This window comes from Chrysemys picta, chromosome 2 (assembly GCF_011386835.1).
Source record: "Chrysemys picta bellii isolate R12L10 chromosome 2, ASM1138683v2, whole genome shotgun sequence".
NCBI lineage: Eukaryota > Metazoa > Chordata > Testudines > Emydidae > Chrysemys > Chrysemys picta.
In genome coordinates, this window is record NC_088792.1 from 236,162,118 (window position 1) to 236,185,940 (window position 23,823).

General features: G+C 40.6%; 1 long non-coding RNA gene across 1 annotated transcript in view; it reads right to left on the reverse strand.

The window, feature by feature from the left end:
- LOC103305888 (uncharacterized) overlaps positions 1 to 20,322 on the reverse strand; it is a 42,337-nt gene extending 22,015 nt beyond the window's left edge. Inside the window, exon 1 of the long non-coding RNA XR_508396.4 lies at positions 20,101 to 20,322. This is a non-coding gene — a long non-coding RNA (uncharacterized LOC103305888). The remainder of the gene's footprint in view (positions 1 to 20,100) is intronic.
- Between the last annotated feature and the right edge of the window lie 3,501 nt (positions 20,323 to 23,823).

The window sequence follows — 23,823 nt, forward strand, 5'->3', positions numbered from 1 at the left end:
GTTCCTCTGGGATATGGAAGTACTTGGCTTCAACGTCTTAGAAAATACATGACTGGTTAACTTTTTGCTTGGTGGGGGAACACAAAGCAAAGTAATACACATCATTAAGGATAAGATGTACCCACACACCCATGTAAACTCCCAAACTGAAATAATTTCCTGTTGGGGAGGAAGGGGGGCTGCCAAAGCACCCTTAGTTCCATCCTGTTGTGCCCAGGATTTTCATGACACATGGTCCTCCAGCTGAAGTCCCACAGCACTGGGTAATGTTTAGCACACTATACCACTAGGAAAACATTTATTTCCTCAACCTGCAGTAAGCAGAATACATAGACAAATCACACTGTTTTGCACACCTCTTTGTTTTGAAGAGCTATCTGGGATAAGTAATGTCCTGTGTTGTGGGATCCTCTCGTTATTTTTTTCCACTCAAAAACCACATGCAAACTAGTTGGCCCTTGCTGTCTCTTGTCATCTGATGTAACAAAGCAATCTACATTGTCCATGAGCTACAGAACACATACTGACAAAATAAGTAGTTTCCCTGGTAACAGGGACCATAGGAAAGCTCTCAGAACATCTCCTCCCCAGGAGTTAATTTGTTTCAGATGGGGAAAGGTGATTACTTATGTTGTAAGAAAGAGGAAAAACAGCTGAGATATTAAAAGAGGAAATGGTAAACAATAAATAAATAAAATAAGCAGTACTATTTGTTCTAGTTCCATTGTTTTCATTTACCTACATAGTACTATATATGGCTACCATGTAGATGCTGATGTACACTATAATGGGCCTGACTTTAAAGAACATCTTAGAAAGCCTCATTACCTCCTCACGGTGAAAGGACACTCCCAGAACCAGATAGACAAGGAAGGCTGTCAGGACCTAAACCAGAAAATATTGAAAGCAGTACAGGACAAGTGCATAGTTCCAGGACCAGAAGACGACAGAATACAATGCAGGTGAATAGCTGAGAATCAAGCAAACAGGAGTAATAAAGATTAGTTAAAAAAAAAATCCTATAACTTTAAAAATAAATCACTAATAGGTTGATGTTCCTATCTGAACAAAAAGGGCTAACTAAGATAGCTGGAAAAACTTTGACTTGATTTAATACAATGGTTTTCAAACTGTGGTCTCTGGACCACTGGTGATTCATGGAGCACTTCCTTGTGGTTACAGCAGGTTGTAATGTAGTGGTGGCTCCTTCTTTGTTTCCAGCTGTTAAATTGCATTTAACAATAGTTTAAAATATGCTAAATACTTTCCGAAACCTACTTGCTCATGCTCATGTGAGCAGTTGCTGTAGTGATCACAGGGATACTATGTGATGGTGAATGACAGGGCAAGCCTCCCTCTCTCATTCATGATGGTACAATCTCACAATAAAAATGTGCTCCCCCAAAGAACTTTTGAGAACTACTGGTCTAGAATATTATATAGACTGCAGTTTTCCCATGGAGATCCTTCCCATGATATTTCATTTCAGTAAGGATTCTTGTAGGTTTGCTAAGGGATGCCTGTAAAAAGACAGGATATTGTGACCCAATGAACTCATGTATTCACACCCTACACACTATTGTAACTATCTTTGTGCAAAACATGCCTTGTGAAGTATCATTTGAAAACTAATAACTCAGTCAATAATAGCATAGTGAGATGTATGTAGTAACATTATATGGCAACTCCCCAGGCTGAGGCCTTGATAAAGGCCTAGGCAGGTACTGGGGCTGGGAGGTGCAGCCCAGGAATAGGCAGAGGCATCTGGTCCGACCCCCTTGCCAATGATGAGTGGCCAGTACAGACTGCAGTTGCCCCAGTGAGAGGGGGCTAGATGATGACTGGCAGTAGCCACTGAGGCAAGGTGGGTATAGAGGGTTGGGGATTTCCCTGGGAGGGGAGACCCAGCATGTGGGGGTACTGTGGTGGGCAGAACCCCAAGGTAAGGGGCACCGGGGTCTGGGAGGGACACAGGGGCCTGAGGCAGGCAAGAAACCGGCCACCAGGAGTGCTGGATGAGCTAATTCCCAAATGACCAGCAGCAGGCACTGCACTGGTGAGTCTTGACATTGCTACACTGGTCTAGAATATCTAAACTGTCCAGGAAAAGGCTGGACAGTGCAAAACACACATTTTGGGGAAAATTTGGGACTGGGAGTGTGTTGGTGTCATCCTGCAAGTAGTAACCTAGGCTGCTGTAAGCCAGAGTGTAGCTGGTGTGTTGCTGACAGGGTGCTGGGGTGAGAGTTGCTGGACCAGGGCTGCAGCTATATACAGACACTCAGGGTATGACCTGCATGGTGGTAAGCAGTTTGTGAATAGCCGGGGTTGGGAGCTACATCTGCAAAGTGTTGAGAGACACACAAGGTTGCAGAGCAGGTGGTGACACACTGGTCTGGATTGCACCCTGGAATGTGATAGCTGTCATGAGATAAAAACTGTAGTAATATCACTGGTGAGTGGAACAATCTTGGTGCGCAAATTAAGCTTGGGATCTTTGACATAAGAAGCACTACATAAATAATTACACAGTCTAATTTTATGCTAACCTGCCAGAGCTCTAGAGAAATGTAAAAATACATATTTACTTTATTTTAAGCTTTTCCTAGAATTATGAATACAAAGTATTTTGAGCAGTGGTCATATTAGAAATCTGTAGGTTTTTTTCTCTCTACACTGCCACTAGCATGACTCTTAATTTCAAGAGTAGATTAGACTACTTTCCCAACAGACTTTGGAGGATACCAACCCTCTTGAAAATATTAGCTCTTTATTCAGCTGATTCATAACAACAACACTTCATTGCTGCATCAATTCTTTATCACTCACAACATAATCTGAAGCCATTTTTTCCCTCTTAGCTGAAGGTGATGAGTCTAATAAAGCATGCTACCAAAAATAAAGGTTCGGTGGTAATCAATTCATTCTAAAACCACTTCATTGCAATAAAGCCATAACAGAGGTCTCTCTAGTACTCTTACCCAGCTGAGAAGAAACTAGTTAACTACTTCAACAACTCAGTCATACATTCATATAAATAGTGCTCTCTACATTGGGCCACACTTGAAAACTACTTGGAAATTTGAGCTAAACTACTGCCAAATGCAGTGGCTTACTTGGTTCAGAGTGACAAAGAGTTCTGTGGCACCTTATAGACTAACAGACGTATTGGAGCATAAGCTTTTGTAGGTGAATACCCACTTCATCGAATGCATGCACCCACGAAAGCTTATGCTCCAATACATCTGTTAGTCTATAAGGTGACACAGGACTCTGTCACTTTTTACAGATCCAGATTAACACGGCTACCCCTCTGATACTTGGTTCAGAGTGCTTCTTTTGCCAAAATTTGTTTCTGCTTGCAAAACAAGATTGTTTTTTGTTCAAAAAACGCCCTAAATACTTTGGAGGTAGAACTTTCGAATTGGCTTAAAGGGCTTAAGCCCAGATTTTTTAAAGGTATTTAGCCATTGCTCTGTTCAGCATTGCAAGGGAAAAGACCCAGATCATCAAGGATATTTAAGTGCCTAACTCCTACTGAAATCAAGGTGGGTGGGTGGGGAAAAATCTATTAGCTTTTCAACCTCATCTGTCTAAGTGAAGCACTTCCAGAACTGGAAGACAAGGTCTCTTAAATTCCAATCTTGTCTCTGTGACTTTGGAGATGTAAATAACTTAACCATTATTCTTCATCTTCTCTGTCTGTAAAATAGGGTGAATAATAATTCTCTACAGCAGGGCGGGAGTTGTGAGGATTGCTTTATATTGGAAAAGCATTCTGACAGAGCCCTCTGCTCCCATCCCTCCCTGCAATAAACACTCCCCATTGTTGCTTGCATTTGTATCCTGCTCCCACCTGCAAAAACCTTAGATCCACAAATCCCACAAGAGAGACTAATTCCCCCATGCTACTAAAAAACACACCAGTTGGTTATTATATATAGTAATGGAAATCAGACACAATTTTTACCAATAAAATAAAACAAATCTTGCTTAAACCATGTAAAAATACTTTAACTCCTGTTATAATAGACATGAAATCTTTCTCTCTCTCACACTTAAATTTAAGTATGATTAACTTTATTTAAAAAAAAAAAGTAGTGTTTTCCCACAAATTATCACAGTCTGATTTCCCCCCCCACACCCAATCCTGCCCAAAACAAAGTACATTTCACCCGCTCCTGTTATTATGGCAGGGGCTCCTGCAGGACTGGTGGGATCCCAGTCCTGCTGCAGGGCTCTGTTCTGAAGTAGAAGTGCCAGAGTCCTGCCTGAGTCCCCCTAGTGGACAGTCATCATACTGTTTTGAACAGTCCCAACCTCTGTGTTCCCACATGTATCCAAGCCATCCCGGTCTTGACAAAGTCCAGATATTGCTTCTAGTTGTGGGACTCCTAAGGCACTGTCCTAGGGTCAGACCTCTTGTCTAGCACTCTTTCTGGAATGAGGGATTTGCCATTCCATCTGCTGTAGGCCCCAAAGCTAATGCTGAGACCTCCCAAGCCTCTCCAGCTGCTTTTGTGCATCCTCCCCAAGTCACACCTGATGATAGCTTCTCTGATTAAACAGTTTAGCACCTCAGGGACCTATGTGCCTTACGTTAGCTGTCTTTCTAAAGCAAACGGTGAAAAATTACAAGGGGATCTCACAAAACTGGGTGACTGGGCAACAAAATGGCAGATAACATTCAATGTTGATTAGTGCACGTTGGAAAGCATAATCCCAACTATACATACAAAAGGATGTTACCACTCAAGAAAGAGCTTGGAGTCATTGTGGATAGTTCTCTGAAAACATCTGCTCCATGTGCAGCTGCAATCAAAATAACTAACTATCTGAATACTAGGAAACATTAGGAGAGGGATAGAAAATAAGAGAAAATATTATAATGCCACTATATAAATCCATGGTATTCCCACACCTGGAATACTGTGTGCAGTTCTGGTTGCCTCATCTCAAAAAAGATATATTAGACTTTGAAAAGGTATATTGAAGGGCAACAAAAATGATTAGGGGTATGGGACAACTTCCATTTGAGGAGAGACCTAAAAAGATTGGTATTGTTCATCTTAGAAAAGAGAAGACTACAGGGATATCATAGAGGTCTATGAAATCATGAATGGTGTGGAAAAAGTGAATAAGGAAGTGTAATTTACCTCTTCGTATACCACAAGAACCACGGGTCACCTAATGAAATTAAACAAACAAGGAAGTACTTCTTCACATGATAAAGTCAACCTGTGAAACAAATTGTCAGGGGATGTTCTGAAAGCCAAAATGATAACTGGGTTCAAAAAGGAACTTGATATGTTCATGGAGGATAGGCCCATCAATGACTATTAGCTAAGATGGTCAGGAAGGTAACCCCATGCTCTGGACCTCCCTAAGCCTCTCACTGCCAGTTGCTGCGACTGGTTGACCGGGAGTGGATTATTAGATAATTGTCCTGTTCTGTTCATTCCCTCTGAAGCGTGTGGCATTGGTCACTGTCAAAGCAAGATTCTGGGCTAGATGGACCACTGGTCTGAACCAGTATGGTGGTTCTTATGTCACATGGCTTTGCAAAGGAACTTCTTAAACACATACTTTATTCTTCGACAGCACAAGCATGTTACAAAAATATATAAAACAAAGTCCTTCAGCAGTGTCTTATGGTTCTGATGATTGATTGCCTCTTCCTTTTAGAGCATATTACTTTTAAAAGCAGTCTAACACATTTTCTGTTTCTTGTTTTCCATTAGGGATTTTCCATGCACCAACCCCCCCATCAGCTGTTGAGCAGAGTGTTTTAAGTTAATGGTTCTGCTGGTAGCACCCCCACTGTCCCTCCAAGGTAGAACTATTCAATGTAGATGGCCCCATTTCAGCTTCAGCTTTCAGCTTTCAGTTCCTGCTCCATAATGGAAATGTTAATAAAAATTAGGGTTACAATCATAAATTATATTTCATAAAACAAAAATTCATAAACTAACAGGTGTCCCAAACAGTCAAAAGGACCCAGCCAGCCAATGTTTGCACAGTTAGGGGTCCAAAGTTATACCCTTGTGTACAATAATAAACATCAGGTTGAAGAAACTCTTCATGTTGATATCCAACATTAGTAAATCATTAGTAAATTGTAAAATCAATTCAAGATGCATTTTTTTTTTGTTTTTTTGTTTTGAGGGGGAGAACAAGAAGATATATCTGCTGAATAGTTCTTGATACCATAAAGCCATCAAATGAAGAACACAATTTCAAACTAAACAACGGAGTCCTGTCACAAACTGAACACGGTCTGCCGCCATTTAACTGAAATAGCTTCTTAAAGGCACCACTCTCACGAAACATTCAAACTTCAAATAACATTGTTTTACTAGGAATAGGGGCTATAAAACTTGATTGGGAGTCAGTGGGAAAGGAAACCATAAAGTCCTCAGGTTTCTTCTAAGCATGAGCTAGAAACCAGATCTTCCTGAATTCAGTTGCTTTCAACATGTTACAACAGATCTTCAAATGACTTACAGAGTCCCAGAAGATATACTGTCTTTTTATTTTCATAATTCATTCTCAGTGTGGCTGGGAGCAAGGTAGTCACTTCCAGTTTTGGCAGGAAAAAAATCTTTACTGGAATAAAGGTCTGCCCCTTCAACTGGATGTTTGGCCAGAGCACGGGAAAAAAATATCTGATTTCCTCTTACACTTGACTGACTTTTTTCTTTTGAGCTTTAGAAAGAACTGTCTTTATCCTTCAGATCTGACAGTCGAAACATAATAGCTCTGCTAGCTCCTTTCTGATCCTTTCAAATAACCAATCTATAATCACATTGGAATGCACCAGCTTTGGAAGCCATTCTTTCTTCCCTTGGCCTCACAAATTGTATGGCTTTGCAACTTCTTCACCCTGTAGAAGGACTACTCTGCCTACATATAAGCCTGAATCTGTTTTTTTCCCAGGACTTCCAGTCTGTCTTGATGATTTTTTCTTTTCTTTTAGTATGCATTTAACATTTGTCAAGGCCTTCTCAATTTTTGCCTCCTTGGCCTGTAATTCCTTTCCTTGCCACTCCCTCAGTTCATATCTGTTTCTCTAACCTATCAGTATATAATTCTGTGCCTTCAACCTTATCTGCCAGCTGTCCAAATTCTATCCTCATTGGAGCTAATATGGTATTCCTTCAGCACTGAAGTACCATGAATTAAATGCAAGTTTAACTGCACAAGGAATGCCGGTCTGATCCTGACACTAATTCAACTCTTAAACTAAAAAATTATGTGTGCTCTTACTATTACTCAGACCAGTGAAAGATTAAGAAACAGTAAGACATCCACCTGGGAAAGGTCCACAACTCGAGAATGTTAGACCACTACATCTGAAGGGCTATATACCCAGGCTATTTATAATGTTTCCATCACTGTACAGTGGGAATAGTTGATGAGAAAAATTCTCTGCCTCATTTCACTCCACTTGAAATGAAAGCCACCCTCAAGGCCCTGCTGGGGGTTTCCCCAGCCTAGAGGAATCCCCATATAGAGTCAGTATATACCTCCTTCCCAATTGCCAATCTGCTCCCAATGTTTTCTTTTGCATTTTACTTGGTAGGTAAGAGGTATTTCCCTTTATAAGCAATCCTTATCTGAGCAAAGAAAACATTTTATCTACATAGCTAGGCATGATGATAGTCATCTGTCCTCTCTAACACCTTTCCTCCAAGGGCTTCAAAGCATCTTTGACATTAATAAGTCAAGTCTCTCAACATGCCTATTAGGTACCTCTTATCTGCTGCTTATAAATGAGGCAGACATTAAGATTCCTAATTTAAAGTGCCTCAGAATTGGGCAGCATAACTCTAGCTCCCATTCAATACCTGCCAGTTACTCCCTTGTATTTTCTCTTACTTGTGCATGCGCACTCACAATGTATCACTGCAACATGCAAAAAATATACAAATTCTTCTCAAGCTTCCCAGGAAACCTCACTTTTAGGTTGTGTTGGGAGCAGCTGTTATTGTGTAAGGGTGTAGGGCATGGCTGCAGAGGTTAAAATTATTTATTTGAGATATGACAGGTAGTGGCTAGAAGCCTCAGTCATAAACCAAGACCCTATTTTGCAACGCACTGCACAAACACAAAACACAGTGCCTACTGCAAGAGCTGCTCAGAGAAATTCTGACTAAACATTGTCAAAATGTGCTGATCTGTTTAAAATCTAAAGTTTTTGCAGAGGTGATTCATTTTCAACAAAGTTCCTCTGGAATCCTCGTGGTTATCATTGGAAACCTGCCTGGTTTCCTGCCAGCTCATCTATCCAGGCCATGGAAGCCCTCGGACTGCCTTGGATTCAGAGACCCCAGGGCTTCCAGCTCTTATGCAGTCCAGTATTTGGACTGTCCCAGAGTTAGGAATTCCAGAGCTTCCAAGGGCTGTGACTTTTGGGTAGCTCACTAAGTGGACCATTCTGGAGCCAGAGCTCCATTCTCTTTCCTGGAAAAGTTGAAATTTTGGGTTTTCATTCAGATGCTGAACAAAACCAAATTTCAAAAATATCAAAATCTGAAACAACATTTCCTTTCTCTGCACAGCTCTGTTTACAATCCAAGTTTGAGACAAGACAACAGGAGGATACAGACAGGTAGCAGAGCACAAGGAGACAATGCTGGTCAGAATGATCTGCAGTGGTCTCAGCACATCCATTGCCTAACCACTGTCAAACCTTTGTATAGGCATCACAGCCATGGAGAGTTGTAAGGAGGGATTTATAGGAGGACAGTGAGGTGGCCCTATGTAAATGTCCTGGAACTTCCCCCATGCATGAGAGAAAGCACAAGGGTGCTTGTGGGAAAATGCAATAAGTGGATAATGAAAGCTGGCATAATTGACCAATCAGAGGCACATGTCAGCATCTCCACAGTGAGAGATAACAGGTAACATGGGGACAGCCATGAAGGGCCTTGAACATGAAGACAGAAAGGTCACCCTCCATATTAGAAGAGGGAGCTGCATGCAGCAGAGGCAGAATAGAGAGCTGCAACTCCCAGGTAGCTCTGGTTTTCATGGGGTTAAAGTTATATGATGTTTGACTAAAAAGACTATCTATTAAATACAAGCACTGTTTGCTCTTAATGTGAACAACACCGGCCAGAAAGGAAACTTTCTAAGAAAGTAACAAGCAATTGAATATAGGTTGAGAATATATTACTATTCTCAGCCTTATCCCCTCCCTGTGCACTGTAGAATGGCAAATTTATTATTAAGCAACTCCATGGTGCTACAGGGCAATTACATAACTCAAACTAATAGAAATTTTACATTGAGGATGCAGCAAGGACAATTTTAAATTACTTATGACTTTCTTTTAAATTCAGTGGTCCATGCTTGGATACATTCAAGGCTTTAACAGAATGGTGGGCTGAAGGGAGCTTGCAGGGTTTCCTGGAAGCAACTTGTTAAAATTCTGCCACTAAATTGAAGAAAAAAATGGGGACAATTTTACTGCCTTCAGTAGAATTTATACTTCTTGAGAGTAAAAACCATTCTTACCAGCACTTGGTCCCTGATACTCATAAAAACTCTTCTAAAAAAATTTTTTTTTTGGCCTTTGGAATGCACTGGATTTTACTGAATGATATGATCAAAAAGGTCTTAGGGAAAGAGTACAGTCTGATCCCCTAAAAGATCTACACCTCCACCCTCCATTTCAAATTACAAGAGCTGACCATTGTGCTGTCCTATCAATAAACTCTATATTTTTAAGGAACTTTCTTCCTGGGTCAGAATTATGAGAGTGCTTTTTGTTTAAATAGGAAAGCAAATTGATAGATTGACTGAGTAGTCTTGTACTCCACTTTTCTGAGAATGTGAAGATGGTACATGAGTTTTTATATAAGCTAAGGGAAAAAAATGTTGATATCTGCTGGCAGCACAATGTTGAGAACAAAGTACTTTAACCACATCCCCCAGATACACCTGCATTTAGAAGGTCTCTGGTATCTAGAGACTCTGGTATTGAAGCATTTTGGAGCATTCATTCCACTTTACTGTGTGTCATAGCCTCCCTTTTTGACAACAAAGAGAGCTCTTGTGTGCAAATGTAGGCTCCAATACTGTGAACACTTACATAGGTACTTAACTTTAAGCACACAAGTTGCCCCACTGAAGTCAATAGGACTTTTAGAGTACTTAAAGTTGACTTCAGGGAGAACACACATGCTTAAAGTTAAGCACTTGTTTTAGAGTTAGCAGGATCAGGCCTTATCTGAGAGTATGACCATCCACTTGAAAGGTCATACAACAGAGTACCTGCTTCCCCTGAAAACAATGGCAAAACTCCCATTGCCTTCCACTGGGTGTTGCAGGATCAGGCCCTATTGGAATCAATGGATGGATTTTTCAAAGTTTGCATATGATTATTCCTCACTGCTGGCAGGCCACATACAAAGTTTGAGATGTTAAATTCAGGTGTTTTAGTGTTATTTATGTGGACTAATTTTAAACCTTGTGGAAGGAAAAAAATTAGCTGGGACAGTACATTTTCCCAAATAACTACAACTAGCTAACTCAGTTTTGTTCAAACTTGCAAATGTTCGTCTTTGGGCTAACATCAACCATGGAAACTTTTTTCTAAAAAGGAAAATTTTGAAGAAAATTATGAGAAAGTGAGAACAAGTTTTTGGGATGGACCTGGATTTGCAACCTTTCCTAACATGAAAGCGATAATAAATCTTCTCCTGACATATGGTGTCCTTATAATGAAGTTCTTGACACAAGACACATATTGTTAGTATAAAACTTGGTTAGCTGTACCCCACAGTGTAGCTCATTACCTAATATTTATTTTACATGGGATAGGTTGTACAATAATATTGTGAGGATTTTTTTTAAAACTATGTTGGAGAAAGATAAATATTAGTTTGGTACCCTATAATTCTGTGTTCTATTGGACACCAAGAATGATTCCACTAAATGAGGGTAGCTAAAAAATAAAATGTGAATTGTCCCAAATAGTGCCTCCTAAAAATGTGTAGGCACCAACTTTGAAAATAAATGACATGTCATCTAAGAAAAACAGCAATCTTTTTGTTTAATATTTGGGTGTTGAAATATAAACAGATTTCTGTCTAATATATACACAGCACTGAAAATGCTAGGCATGATGATTCTATCTACTTGCACATTGCATAGTACTAATTCATTTGATTACTGTGGCCAACACTCAAACCCACTAGGCCAAATCTTCCCTTCAGTTAAATCCACTGACTCTCCTGGAAATCAATGGATAAGGTTTCGGTTGGCTTTAATAGCAGCAAGATCAGAGCCCAATGACAACATAAAATTAAGGTTGTACAGTTGAACGTACAAAAGTCAAACACGGATTTCAGCATGAATATTTGTTCAGTCTTTACACTGGCCCCTTGCATGTGCGCATTACAGTGTGATCTTTAACAGGATGATTCAATATTTCCTCAAAATATACTACCCTTTTTTTTGACAAAATATCTCCTTCCGGTTGAGTTCAGGCATGGGAAATTTCAGCCCCAAATTAAAAAACTGAAAATAGTGGATTGCTATTTGCAGACTTATCTCTTAGTTACATGAGAGTGAAGATGGAAAATGAGTAACCAACTGAATTGTGGGCAACTAGCCACTAAATAACTAAAAATGTAATAATTAGGAAAGCAGAAAGCTTGAATTTATAAAGTAACTATAGTAATTATTCCTAAACATAGGGATTTCAAAAGTACTCAGCCTTGATCCTAACTGTGCTCTCATTGAAATCAAGCAGAATTTGACCATTGCCATCAATGAGATCAGAGTTAAGCCAACATCATGTGCCTTTGAAAATTCACCCTTAATTTGTAAATATTTAAGTTGCATAACTGGTTTATTATATTTCACTCAATCTACATTTCTTTTAAACACTGCAGTCATGCTCTGTAGCACTGACATCACCCTTTCCAAATAAATTAATATGTATAAGGGAATGAAACTCTATGACCTTTGATTCAATTAAAATTTCAATTGATAACACTGTGCCACACATCACCACAATGCCTCTCTGTTTCTCTTGGGTTTAAGTAGGTTAAACTGTGAAACCTCTGTAAACAGATGATTCAGATGTGCACCATATGTAAAAACCCTTTTAAACAAACTATGTAGGGCAATGGTCACACACTTAAGGATAACACAACCCTTAAACATCAGGTGGACAAAGCAAGCTTTTAGCTTTAGTTGCAAATGTAGCTATAGCAACAAATACAAAATGAAGTTTGGTAGTTAAACTAGAATAAAAAATCCTGCTTGGACTTCAAAGACATAAGAGATTTTGCCTTAGTACACATGATCCTAGAAAACATTAGAAGGAATTATAAAGAGACTTAGTCCTGCTAAATGCAAGTGATGAACACAGTTGATCCAAGCAGTCTTTTTTGGCTCTATAATTTATTATTTTACACTTTGATATAAATGTAGTACTTCCATTCTATCAAAAAACTCATACCTTCTGTATCCTCCCCTTTGCATCCAGAAAATACACAGGACTTGATGATTGCTTAAGTATATTTCACAAACAGACATTCAAAAGAACTGATTAAACCAATACCAGCAGTTACACTGTAGGATAAAATTAATAAATATTAAATCACACTAAAAATGTCCTGTTACAAAATAAAATCAAATGCAGCATTCTAATTGGAACATTTACAGAAAGCATCTCGCAGCAAGAAACATGGTTCACAGCAGGAAAGATGTTTGCCACTGACATCCCACACCACAGGAAGTGGAGAAGTAGGCTGCTGGTGGCTTCCACAAGAGTGTGTCTTCCACTCCAGGGAGGGGGAATGGTCGAAAAGCACCTTAATAAAACAAATCTTATTTGACAATCAAGAGAAGACAGCAATGAAATCAATGATAAACACTATCCAAATATACATTCAAAAATGGTTCAGATAGCCTAGCCTCCTGAAATGTAAACATCTCTACAGGGATGAGGCCAGTTCCCCTTCCACCAGAGAGCAGAGCTAGATTGTGATCTCAGTTACATGACCACAAATCTGAAGCAGCTGTGTTGATTTGAGTCATCCCAGATTTACAGCTGTGTAAGTGAAATCAGAATCTGGCCTTAATATGAAAGTTTTATATAGGGGGTTACAATGAAAAACCGTTCTGTAACCTGAAATGTAACAGGCACTACTGGGTGCCGGCTACAATACTTTGATCAGTCTTCAGTCTCGTAGAATGAAGCTTGCAAACTGTTAAATCCCAAATTTAGACCCTAATCCAACAGTTACTCACATGATTTAATCTTTACACAAGTAGCTTTGTTGACTTCAGTTAGACTACTCAGATGAGTAAGGGTTAGTTCGTTTGGCCCCATTAATTTGGGCAGGGAAAATCCTCTTCATCTGTCATGACAACACAGATGTAAACTCGCCATGTTGTTACACCATTGTGGTGCAATGTCATGCTATTTCCTTTTATTCCACTTTTTAAGGACAAAGATTCATCCTGAAACTGCTATTTTCGTTTTGGGTTTCAGTCAAGCAATTATTGTAGTTTTGTTCTTAAAATGAAATTGACTGTAACACAGCAGGCATTCAGTACTACAGTAATGACAGTCAAAAACAATTAAAGTGGCCCCAGGTTTATTAATAGCTAGGGAACAATCTGATTTCTAAACTAGATGCCTTAGTCATACCACAGAAACTTAATACATGATAGCTGTTATGGCATAGACCCAGGTATATAGTTTATAACAGTGGTAATCACTGATCATTAATTCTCTTCTTAATAAAACTGGCTTTATTTGACTGCTCACCTGCAGGTTTTCAAAGATGATATTAATTATTAAAACCAGTGGAGGTTTATAACTTATTATTCCATACGAAAAGTAAAAGGAATAGATTTATCTAATTGGAAGAATGTTTTAATTCATGTACCAGAGTGAAAAATGGCCTTAAACTAGATTAAGCCACAGTTCAGTTTTTCAAGGCATTTGGGGATAGAGCTTATTATAACTTTATGAGCCAGTCCATGATGGGAGCCAATAAAAACAACCCCCTGCCATTTTTCTAACATTACCTAAGTAATGTTGTGGCTGTGGGTTAGATGTCTTGGCATTATTTTATTGTACAGGGTACACAATACAAATACTTTACTTCCTTGTTGACACAGAAACCATATTTCATCTGATAACTATCCTGTACTTATATTATACTGTCATGATTCTTCAAATAACTTGATCATTTCTAGAGACTATCAAAATCAGAGAATTTTGGTAACACCTACAAGGATTACTCTCTCTTTCTTCTCTCTCCCCCATAAACTTCCCTTCAAGTCTATCCAGAATCCAGTGACTAAATCAGATCTCTCATCCAACACAAAGACTATGGCCTGGATTCACTTAAACCTCAGACTTGGGTGGCTAAGCCCCAGTTTTAGGTTACCCTGTGATTCACAGAACTCCTGCTGCACTCTGTACTATTTGAAGTACTGGGTCAGGTGGATCTAGGCCTACCCAAGACTAAAGACCTGCCCCCTCAATTAAGAGAAAGGAACCACTAATCCCAGATTGTTTACTGGGCACAACAGAGGAGAAAATAGGAATGGGAGTGAGGTCAAAGGTTGAAAATCAGGGAACACCAAGCAAGAACCCCAAACAGAGCCACTGCTCCTCTTTGCTGAACACTGTAGGTGCCTAAACTCTCTCCTAAATTTTTGTAGATGCTTATGTTTCTGTCTCTGGGCATGTGCAATGCTGCCTCACTCCAGGCGTCTAAACACCTATCACCCACCTAACATGAACCAGAGAAAGATAGGTGTTTAGCCACCTAACTGGTGGTGGGAAATCCAGAAGGTGTGTTCAGAGACCATTTACCATATCAGGCCCCTCGGTTCACACAAAACAGCTGAGGGAAGTGGGAAGGAGACAGCGGCCCTCCATCAGAACTTTTAGTCCAAACATTTGGGTACTCACTTGGGATGTGCGAAGCCTCTGGTCCAACTCCCCCCTCTTCTTGAGGGGGATTTGAACAGAGTTCTGCTCCCTCGCTAGTGAGTGCACTAGCTACTGAGCTATGGGATATTTTGATGTGGGGCTCCCTTCACTCTCTCCTGTTAAAGCTGTTCCACTGTGGACAAATACTGGCCCTTTAGGCCAGAGAGAGAACAAGCATGAGAATGACCCTGTAGCCTGATGGTTTGAGCACTCACCTGGGACCAGGATTCAGTCTCCCTGCTCCGTTTATTTATTACAATGATTTACCCACAGTGGAACAGCTTCAGCAGGAGAGACTGAGAAAATCCCACATCAGAATATCCCAAAGCCTGACGGCAAGGGCTCTTACTTGAGAGATGGCAGAGCACACTTCTAATCAGGTGGAGGGGTGACTTTAACTGGAGGGGCTCCCACCTCCCAAGTGATGATGGAGTTTCTCCTCCCCACTGACTTCTTGCAAAATATACTTTAGGTGCCCACTACAAAGAGGGTTTACAGCTGAGAATTGCTAGCAGAAATAGGTGCCTCTCTGCAGCCCAGATTTAGGCACCTAGCTCTGACAGGAGTGGGGCTTAGGTAATACCCTTCCCACTAGCTAGCTTAGGTGGCTCCCTAAGCATGATGGCATCTGTGAATCACAATTTAAGATGTCTATCTCTCCACATTCATTTTGGGTGCCCAATTCAGGCTTTGTGAATCACAGTATGTTCCTGAGTGTCACAACCCTAAGTGTCTTTGTGAATCTAGGCCCTTGTCACTCCCCCCCTTGGATTCCAGTCACTGACTTCCTCTTGTCTTTCACATCAAGTTCAAGCTTCTCAGCCTCTTCTTCAACCCTGTTCTCCATTGTTGTTCCCTTGTAACTCATCTCAGCTCCTTTGTTTCACCAGTGAATCCTAACCACCCTTGCATCAGTGGTGTGCTGTTGTCATATGCAAAGCATGCATTCATGCCCCAGGACTAGCTGTGCCCATGCAATGCTGTTGTTTGGCCCCTGAATGCACAAACAAAAGGCGTCCTCCACACAGCATGATCTTGCATATAAGGTCACGCTGTACAGAGGATGCCATTTTGCATGCAAGGGTACAATTGCAGACTTGACTTAATATCTCTGTGCAAGGCAGTGGCTTGCATAATCTTCTTTGCTTTGCACCCTCCATGCAGCCATCTGCCACTAGAACTAGTCCTGTGTGCCATTTCACTTCTCTTCATTCAGTGACCTCCTTAAAACGCACATCAGGAAGTCCATTAATGCTAATTCATGTAATTAAAAATCCTGTCATCCACTCAAATAATAACTAGCATACGTTGATAGATCTTTCTTGTGGATATCCCAGTGCATTTGGGGATTGATTGATCTTGTCTGCGTGTTTAGACTGTAAGCTCTTCATGTCTCCTTTTTGTTTGTTCTATCAAAAGCATAGTGTTGGCATCTAACAAATAAGAATAATAAACTATATTTTGCCAGGCCTGAGATGACAGTGTCCTTCCTAAGGTTATATGACATGTATAACTGATAGTGTACTTTTTTTCCTGAATAAGGATTGCTTTTCAGAAATATTCTCATTTTAAATTGCTAAAAGCTTCTATTTTTGTGTTTATTAATAAAACAATTTTCTCTGACTAAAGCTGTTAAAACAATATACTTAACCTGACCCTCACCTCAGATAGCTGGCCTATAAGACTACAAATCTGGGACCTTTCTTCTGTTTTCCAGGAAAGTCATGCATGGGCTGCTGCAACCTTGAGATGGGATTGGACCATAAAAATAACAAACAAAAGCTAGAGATGTCGGTGTTAAAGATATAGCCATTTTTCAATTATGTCTTTGCAATAATACTAACTAAAGGCCAGATTCTTCCTCCTTAATACACAGTCTCTACAGATTACATGGGTAAAGGGACTGTTCACAATAGGCAAGTTAAGTATATATGTAAGTGTTTGCAGGATTGGGGCCTAAGATGGTGCTTTGTTTTATGGTCCATAGTAAATTTTCAAAGTTCTACTTGCCCCCCACTAATTCTCTTTTCCATAAGTTTTTACAAAAAAGAACTACAGAAAGTTTATTTTCCACCTCCACCACCCTTGCTGTAAAGCATAAACCAAACTTAGAGCAATGCTACAAGGAATCTCTGAAATACACCTAGAGAACTATTCCTCCGACCATATTTCATTGAGAGGTATAGATTTCCATATCAGTCCTATCACAGGTACTATGTCAGGCATTCACCCCACTTTCTCTTTGAGAACAAGATCTCCCTTAGATTCTTCTGACAGCATCTCACAAGAATCTTGAGTTCTTGAGGGTTCACAATCCAAATAGAATTATCCATTCTACCAACCAGAGAATCCAATTGCCAGGAGTTATGCTAGGAGAATTTTCCAATGCTCCTGAAACCACGTGTAAAAAGCGGTTATGCTGATGGCAAAGTGGGAGGAGGAGAGAAATGGAAAAGTGTCCCAATTGTCTTGCTTGGAGTTTTGTCAGTTTTTCCTTCAGTTGAAGAGCCTTTGTACTATTTGTAGTCACATACTGACAGCACACACCAGCTCAACGAGACAGTACATCGGCCTGCCCATTTTTAAAATACCTAATTGTACCCAAGTCCAGTAAATATAATGCAGCTAATGTAAATACTTCTGGAATAAAGAAATGAAGAGTACGGAGGTGGAGATTTGTGGGTTAGTGAGGTGAATTTTACCTTTGCTTTGCAAAGAATTCCCAGGTCAATGCTGTGGCACAGCAGCATTCTTTTTCTAAATATTTTATGTAACAATATTTAACAGTAATTTAACAAGAATCCTGCAGCTTTCAACCACTGTGATTATCTCAGCAATGTGGCTAGTTTCACAATGCTGGTTTTAATCAAATTGAATCCATCAGAATTACTCTTAAGGAATTCATTAGGCTGTCACGCTGTTTTCGGGATAGCATTTCCATCTACAAACTATTTCTTCTTGATCATCAAAACTTTTTATACTGCTAAGTTGTGTCTCAGCTTCTATATATTTCCATGATTTGAAAATATATTTCTACACATTAAAGTAAGGAACTGCACTTCATTCAAGAAGTTGTGAGGATGTTAAGTGAAACACTGAAATAGTAGGCAGGACAATTATAACATGGGGCTTCCTGAAGCTCCCTGATGACAATGGAAAGTCTCCCATTCATTCCAATCTGCTTTGGATGAGGGCCTTAACCATTGAAACACTTTGCCCTTGAATCTATAGCTACAGGGGTAGCAAAGTAAAAGTCAGCCAAGCTTGCAAAATGTGAGTTGATTGAGTGATATTGTAATGCGATTAATTTTAGGGAGGCTAGAGAATGCTTCAGCATGGTCTGTTTATTACAGTGATCCTTTATTGGTCTGTATCCAAAATTTTAGATGGACAGGGAAAGCATGGCAGTGGCTAAGAACAATATCATCATGGTGAAGGAGCGCATAGAAAAGGAGAGAGATGCAGAGGCAGCTCATGGATGCCATCCTCAGTCAGAATGCCCTCCTGCAAAACATGCTCCTGCAAGGCCAGAAGGCCCTGTAATTTGAGGCCCAGATGTCTTTCAGCCCCTGAACAATGTTGGCTACTGGAACCAGCAACAACCCCTAACTGCCACATCACCCAGCAGTGCTATCAGTGGCTCCCATTCACCTCTCAGATCCAACCTCTGGGCACTGAGGATACTTGCATTTGGGAGTCCAGCTCTTTTGAGCTCTGCAGTGCCCCTGACAATTTTGAGCCACGGACACTCTATCCCAGAACCCATGTGGACAAGAAGAGGCAGAGGCAGGGTGTAAACTCACCTGTAACTTTATGCCCCACTCTCTCCCCACAAAATTGTGTATTTAAAATGTTCTTACTGTTGTACTTTGAGTTCTGTTTACACGGTTGCGTTCATTAAAAGTTTGTATATAGTTGGTTATTTTATAGATTGGTGTTGTGCACTGGATATACCCCAACGCCCCCGTGGGGCATTATGGCACTTCAGCCGACTCCAAATAACTGCTCTTCTCCTCAGCGTGGTATGACCTAATGGTCAAAGACAGAGGGCCTGTCCTTAGATTCAAGGCAGTGCGGCCTAGTGGCCTACATCTTTCAGGAGCCCCTCTAGCTCAGGGTAGTATGGAACAATTATAAGAGTCAGTGGGGCTGTCCTTAGAGTCAGGGTAGTGAGGCTTAATGGCCTACATCTGTATGGTGGCCCTTTAGCACCGGGCATTATGGCCTAGCCGCCAGAGTCAATAGGCCCACTGTAGCAGGGTGGACACCTGCTTCTGCCTGGAAGGGCCTGAGATAGCCCAGGAGTAGACAGCGTGAAGGCTGACCTGATCGGGGGAAGTGGCTGCAGCTGGGGCCACGCCCCAAACAGCCTCAGCAGGCCCTATAAAGGCAGGGAGCCAGGAGCTCAGGCCAGAGTCTCTCTCTGAGTGCAGAGAGAGAAGGGCCTGGCTGCAGGGAACTAGACACATGGTACCTGTAATGGAGCAGGGCTGGGAAAAGGCTGAGGAGCTCCAGCCTGGAAAGCCCCAGGCTGCAGCCTAATATTAGGCCGGGGGTACTGGGGGTTGCAGAGGGCAGCCCAGGGCTAGGCCAAGGCAGCGTCCAAACCCCCCTTGCCAGTGATGAGTGGCCTATACTGTAGTCTGCCACAGGGAGCCGGGGCTAGTTGGTGACTGGCAGTGGCCTTATGCTGAGGCAAGGTGGGGATAGTGGGTGGGGGTTCCCCAGAGAGGGGAGACCCAGATCTGTGGGGTACTGCCAGGGGGCAGCATCCCAGTAATAGGGGCACCAGGGTCCTGGGAGGGACACAGGGGCCAGTGGAAGAAGATAAGGCGGATCACCGGCCTGCAGAGGGCACTCCAGGGGCTGGTGAGCTAATTCCCTGGACAACCAGCAGGAGGTACTGCAGGGGTGTGTCCAGACCTCTACACCCACCCTTCAGCACAGGCTGGTATGGCACATTGGCCAGATTCAGACCAGACCAGCCCTTCGGCACTGGACAGCATGGCCTAGTGGCCAAAAAGGGAGTGAACTACCACTGGGTCAGCAGGGATCCCTCCGAAACACACTGACTCTGTACCCAGTACCACAACTGGATCAATGTCTGGTTCCCCTGGGCAACTTCCTACCTTGCCTTCCTGCTCCATAGTCTACAGGTCCTCTAGTTCTCTGGGGTAGTTGCAAGGCAAAGTTCCTGATGACTCCTTCCCCTCATGGGTTTCCACGGACAGCCGGGTATTCACCTGGGTCTCAGCGTGCCTGGTCTTTGTGGTCTAGGGCTCCAACAGCTCCCAGACAGTAGCCTGCAACATACGTTCTCTCTCCCCTCCAGTCAGGGCAGACTGAGGTGAGCTGCTCCCTTTTATACTGTGATTCCATCTGGAGCATGCCCACAGGGGAGAAGGGGTGTGACCTCCTCAGTCTTATCCATCACAATTGGTTAGTTAAATGTATTTCCAGTTATAAAGATAATTATTTTTCATTGGTTTCATTAAAACATTATCACTGACTTTTTATTGTGTTTTTTTCATAATAAAAACCATTCACAGTACAACACAGAAAATTCTTTAAATAAAGATGAAATAATTCATGGGTTTTGCAAGACTACATGGGGAAGACCACAGTGCTCACAATGTCTTTATCCCAACAGGCTAACATGTTCAGCCATGAAACTTAAAATATGAACAATAGACATCCCGTACAGAATTTGCCAAGCTGTTTGTGTTCTCTGTGGGGTGCTTTGCTGGCTGCTCAAAACTCTGAGCTAGTCTCCACATTTCAGCCTCCCCCTCTGCCACAGGTTTCTTATGTGGTGTTAGGTAAGTCACCTAATCTCTCTGGGCTTCAGTTGCCCACCTGTAAAATGGGGTAGTACAACCTTCCTTCCTTCCATCCATTGTCTGTCTTGCCTATTTAAATTATAAGGTCTTTGAGACAGGGATTCTCTCTTACTGTGTGTTTGTACAGTACCTACACAATGGGAACTTGATCTTGGCTGGACCCTGCGGGCACTCTTGTAAAACAAATAAATTGCTAAAAAGAAACTAAGGTTCTAAACTGGTCACAATTGCCAAATTCAAAAGGGCTGTGAATGAATCCTGAATGTCAGATACTTACACGGTATATTCCAGATGAATTAATTAATGGTAAACGCCATTGATTCCATGTGTTATCAAGAACATCCTCTACTGTGAATAACTCAACAACAGAACATAAGGGTCCATTATTTTTATTCACTATCACTATCTGGAACTATTGTTAATCCTAAATCTTACAGTTTTATTATTGCCAGCTTTTTAGACTTTAGCCAGCTCAGCATTTCTCAGCATAATTATTGGTTGTGCAATTGGAATGTTAACGTGCAGTATTTCTGTGTAATTGCATTCTATGCTTTACCTCAGAGCTCCCTTTTCAGCTGCTAAATTGAACTACAACCCTCTGTGGTATTGTCTGTGGAAAATTCCATATGGTGTTTTTTTTTTTTTAAAGACTTTTGACCTAGATTCCTTAATGTTTTCCTAAAGAGACCTTTCCAGACTTTACCTAGAGACTTGTTAGGCAAAACACACAGGAAATAAAGGAAAATTACATTGCGAAGTTTTGTTTTCTGAAGTAAAAGATCCCACAATCAGAAGAAAAAGCAACTCTGACAAAAAGTGGCCACTGTACAGTATAGCCATAGGCATCTACATACTCAATAGCCATAGTTGTTATCACTATCAACAGAAACAATACACAAACCTGTATAAACAGCAACCACAAGGAGAAGGAAATGAGTATTTTTTTTAACTGAATAGAGCTGCATGAGAAATGTCCTTGAGAATTATTTACTTCATAACTGTCAGTGCAGAAGAGTGATCGGAAGCAGGGCCTAGCTAGCAATTTATAGGTTTCTCTCTCTAATCCTGAAATTGATTTTTCTTTAGGGTTTTGACAAAGATAACTCCAAGACCACATTTAAAATATCTATTAATTTATAAGAAACCCTTCATCAGCCAATGGTTTTACCTGTGTTTGCAGCCAACTTTGTCATTTTAAAAAAGTGATAGGTTTCTTTCTCAAAGTCTCATTGAATACATACATTAATATGTAATTGTATTAAATTTAAAAAGAAATTCAAGTCTCTGATCTCAAGTTACATTAGGATTTTTTTAAAGACTCATTTGACCTTATGGTTGGCATGTCAGCAAATTAGATTTAGGTATTAAAGCTCCCAAGAGTTCTAATTATGGCTTATATGTATATTCTGCAATTCATAAAAAAACATGCTTTATAACAGCATCAGTATATACTTATTTGCATGTCCATCAAAATGTGATCTGAATAATCTAACTTTTACAGAATAGCTTTAATTTTTCTGATGTATTTAGATGTTTCATAAATATTCATAACTATTATTCACTGTTGACAAGCATTTCTTGAACAGTCTGGACAAGAATAATTTACATTCATTTTTGAAGTAGCTGGAACTGATAACTGGACTGCTCAAGAGCATCTAGAAATATGAAATATGATCCTTTTAAAAAAATAACTGAGCTGATTGCCCCAGGTATGACATCTATGGAGGACAACGAGATTACAGACTTGGGACAGTAATGAGAATGGCTTATGTTTGCTATTCCTCATTCACATTGCAAACTTGTCATGAAAATGGATTACCTGCAGTTCTGTGCTATTTTCAATTTTTGTCTTGTCATGATAATAAGACATCAGAAGTTCAATGTGCAGTATAGCCTGTGAAATACAATAGTATATAAAGATGTGTGGATATTAAAATACTTGCTGCTGCAACCTTTTCCCTTATACCCATGTACTCACCAGGCTGCCAAATCAACATCACTGGCACTATTGCCTACTGCATTTTTGTTTCTGGGAATTACATTACAGCTCTGAAAGAGAAATAGACATCTTCTTCAGAAAGGTGAGAAGTAAAAAAATATTATGAGTTGTGGGCTACCTCTAAGTCTGGGTTTACCCAAACCTTCGCAGTGTATCCCCTACGTGCCAAATTAGAAATGATGTACTATTTGACATTGGCAATAATCTGTTTTAGTGGTATGACCATTGCTCTCCTTAATTAACCTAGGGTTCAGTCTTGCAAGGTACTGAGTGCCTCTTAAAAGATGATGAGTGTCCTTGACTTCCATTGACCTCAAGGAGGCTGTCAGTCCCTTGACTGGACCCTGACACTTTTGCTAACTTGTAAGGACAAAGAATATAATATCCAGCTAACTGAGACATAGAATATTGAGGATATCAAATGTAAACATTCAAGAGAGATGTTGGCCATGACATCTTCCTATCCCACTCTCATCAATCTTTTCCATCTCTAAATTCTGGAGTTAGTCCATTCCCCTAACGATGAAGGTTTGTTCCTTACAAAACAGTGCTTTGCCCAATATAATTTTAAATATCCTCCGGAATGGTGCTTCCATAACTTCAGCTGGGAAACTATTCCACTGTCTTATTGATCTCACTCTCAGGAGGTTTTTCCTGATACTGGACGAATTTTTCAAAAATAGGAGCATAAACTTAGGCTCCTAAATCCATATTTAGGTGCATACAGGTGAAATTATCATAAATTCCTAAGGGCTAGATTTTTAAAGGTGTTTAGGCACCTAGTGATACAAATAGGCCTAGACAGATTTTTAAAAAAAAAACAAAAAACCTAGCATATAAATTCTATCAATTTCAATGGGAGTTAGGTGCCAATGCACTTTTGAAAATTCCACCAGGTGCCTATCCACATCAATAGGTGCCTAAATATATCTAAAAATTTGGCCCAAAAGACTTATGAGCACAAGTTTCATTGAAATAAATGAAGTTTAAGGGCCAGATTTTGAAAGGTACTT